Source organism: Myotis davidii, unplaced genomic scaffold, assembly GCF_000327345.1.
Source record: "Myotis davidii unplaced genomic scaffold, ASM32734v1 scaffold769, whole genome shotgun sequence".
NCBI lineage: Eukaryota > Metazoa > Chordata > Mammalia > Chiroptera > Vespertilionidae > Myotis > Myotis davidii.
In genome coordinates this window covers 121,116-124,788 of record NW_006299518.1, presented here as the reverse complement: position 1 = coordinate 124,788, position 3,673 = coordinate 121,116, and positions in this window count along the sequence as shown.

Sequence of the window (3,673 nt, the reverse complement as noted above, 5' to 3'; positions counted from 1 at the left end):
ATGTCTGCTGCTGTCTGCCTGAGTCTGACACTAAGCTGCTGAGAGTTATGGAGCCATGGCAATGGGCCCACATGCAGCCGGTAGCCCGCTGGGCACTTGGAATTTCTTTTGTTCTTTCAAAACGTGATTCTCCTCAAACCCAGGCCCCTGTCCACAGCCCAGCCTTATGGGGAATTAGATGCTGTCACTGGGTCCCTCTCCGTTTTCTCCTGGGGAACCTGTAAGACCAAGCGCCTGCTCGGTCTGCTGAGATGGCCCAGGCTGTGGCATGCGCTCTGACAAGGGGAGGAATCCCACAATTTTCAAAGCGTGGCCGGGTCTGGAGGGCATGATGCTGAGTGAATAAGCCCAACACAGGAGGACGGATGCTGCGTGTCACTCGGAGGCGGCTCTGAAGGAGGAAAAGGCAAACGCTAGAAACAGAGCAGAATGGTGGTAGCCAGGAGCTTGGGGGTGACTTGGGTGATTCTGGTCCAAGGAATGAATTTCCGCTGTGAGTCCGTGGTCCTGGGGTCTCCTGGGTCTCCTGGGGTCTGCGAGCCGCCTGCTCACTCCCCACAGGCCGCCCGCCTGCAGAGTCCCAGGGGCTGGGCCGGTATCTTCACCATCACCTCCCCAACATCAGCGGCTTGATCTTTATTTTTTAAATGCACAGCCTTTATAACTACTTACTGGCACTTAACTAAACAGATTAATACGTGCATCTGTCCTGTAGGATGTTGCGATGGAACTTCCGTCCCCACATGCACGGTGGCTGGACGGCACGAGTTGTTCCCGGACAGAATGCCATGCGGTGCAGCCGCGGCCTGGCCCACAGGTTCCTGTGCAGCCGGGAGATGGGCCATGGGCTCTGCGGGCCCAGCTCCGGATCCTGCACACTTACCGTGCATCTCCACTCTCCCGGCTGCGTCTGTCTCCGTGGCGCTGCCGTGGCTGCAGGCGTGTTGGAATCTGGGTGCAGGGAACCGAGTGCCGGACACGGGAGTTTCGTTTAGTGGGACATACTTGCAGATATTTCTATGCAAGTTGTTGCTAGTTAGTCAGAAACATTATCATTTTTCTGGATTACCTGATGTTTGTTGTTTTGATAGCTCTCTAAAGTTGGTAATGGTTATGTTTTTTCTTATTAATGAGCAGTTCCTTTCCCACCTGCTTTGTATTTATAATTTTGTGTAATTTTTCTTAAAGAGCCACACCCAGGTCCCAAGTGTTGGCCCACAGGCTGCTGTCTCTGTGGTTGTTCCAAGGCTGGAGGAGGAGCGAGGCCGGGGCTGTGGTTCAGGTCCTGTTTCCACTCCTCTCCCGGGCAAGGCCAGTGGGGCGCTGACACCCCCTCTGGGTCCCGCTCCTTCGGGTCCCTGCCCGCCTGACTGGTGCCCTGCCAGGTCCCCCTGCCCAGCCCACAGGGGAGGCGTATCCACGAGCCAGGCCACTCCGGCACCGCACAGGGGCAGAAGCCACGTCCTCTCCTGCCCGACGCCACGTGTCCTCCAGAGGGTCCTGCCCGGAGCTCCTTGTCTCACAACATCCCCAGTGAGAGGGCAGGCGGCGAGGCAGTGACCAGCGTCTGTCTTCACAGCATCTTGCGTTTTGAATTTACGAAACCAACACAGAGCAAGCCACGCGGGTGCAGCTCTAGGCCTGCACATGGGGAGGGGGGGCAGCACCAGCCACATACCTCTGCCCCGGGTGGTTGCCCTGTGCCTCCTGGCCTCAGCGCCTGGTGGAAGCAGGGCCAGATCTGGCCGCTGGCAAAGAGGCTGTGTGAATAGGTGCTTACGCACCAATGTGTGTGACTGACCTGGCCCTGAAAACATTCCGCTTCGTAAGCAAAGGAATGAAAACTTCTGGGAGGAGACTGAAGTGAGGTGCGCCCACCAGCCCAGACAGGCAGGGCCCTGGGTTCCAGCGGACAGGCGAGTCTTGTTGTCACGGAGTAGCGTCTGCGCTCAGTGGGCCGCTCAGAGCCAGACCCAGGGCGGGCAGGGTGCCCTCTGCTCCCAGGAAACTCAGGAAGGAGAGAAAGCAGGCCTGTCCCTTGGGTGAGCCTTGCAATGTGCTGTGCTTACTCTGCTGGCGCCCTGCTCTGCCTGCCGGGGAGGGAAGGGAACTCGGCCTGTGCATGGAGGAAGCACTGATGGATGACCTCCCCTTCTGCCTGTTGTTAGTCTAATTGCCACAGCTCCCAGTGAAAGAAATGCATCACCTCCATTTCACAGCCCCAAGAAGTGGAGTTCTGTGCCCCCGCCAGCGACAGGGGTTCATCGGAATTGAAATTCCGGTCTCGCTGCCCCAAGGGGTCCCTCCCACAATGCTTAGCCTGGGTTCTTGCTCAGGGCACGTGGGTCCCTGGAGGCTGGCAGGCGTGGGAGTGCAGGGGCAGTGCCTGGTGGCTCTGATCTCCTGACACTCACTGTGTGGCTTTGGGACCCATTCTGCCCACCAGCAGGGTCCAGCCTGAAGGCCCACGTCTGAGACTTGCATGAGGCGACCACACTGCCCTCTAGTGGTCACATCAACAAGTCGAAGGCCAGCCGGGACCTTGCTGCGTAGTCAGCTCAGAGCCCTGCACACTCCAGTCCCAGGCTGAACCCCACCGGAGGATGGAGTCTCCACAGACCAAGGGTCAGTGTTCCCACAGCAGCGGGGCGGCAGGAAGAGGAGTGGACCCTCCAAGAACCCCAGGCAGGAGCGCAGGCACTGGCCGCAGGGCAGGACGGCTGTATGGATGGATGGCCGGACAGATAGACAATGTGACATCCCAGACCTAGGACCACCGGCGACCATGGTGGTCTCCATGCTCCCTGGGGCCTTGCCGACTTGTGCATCTGCAGGGGAGCCTTCTGCTCCTGGTGGTAACATGCTTCTTCCCCAAGACACGGCTCGGCCCAGACCTTTCCAAGGACATCCAGACGTTTTCTCAAAATGGTTGTGAAGCAGCAGACATTTTCCTAGTTTCTCCACATCTGTGTTATGCCCTGGGATGCGGTATCCATGGTAACTTCTGGGAGAGGGAACTGATGGTCCCTGACAACGGCTGATCTAAGGGGAAAGCTGGCCTCACCCACCGCCCAGCTGGAGAAGGAGCCAGGCAGTGCTTGGGTCTTGAGCCAAAGTGTGTGCAGAGAGAAGCTCAGTCTCCTCGCACTCACCCGCCGCTGCATGAGGAGGCTCCACCGTGACCAAGCTTCTGATTGAACTGTGAGCAGATGAACTTTTCTTAAAGTTTCTAACTGGAACTTCAGATGGTGTCTGTATGGTTTTCTACTTTTCCTTTCAAAAATAAATAAATTAATACACAATTAGGACGGAGGTGTCTGTGGGGAAACACCCCTGATTCTAAGCGAGGAGTGTGTCCGAGCTCCCTCCTCTCTGTAGAGTAAGTGCCACTTGTGCCGAGTCTGCCTGGACGTACTGACACGGACATTCGAGAACCGTCTGTGTGCATAGCCTTCTATTAAGGTGCCATGCGCACAGTCTGCTGTTGTTTGGTTGCCTCTGCAATTTGGAAAGATTAGTTGAATTCTGAGCAATATTCTAACACATTCCCGTTGCCTCATTGGGATTCATCTCCTAATAGTGTAGAGTGTGTTTGAAAGATTAAAGTTCATTAAATGAAGCCTTTTTCAGCGAGTGCTCACCTGTGGCCACTGTTCCATTGGAAACTCGACCC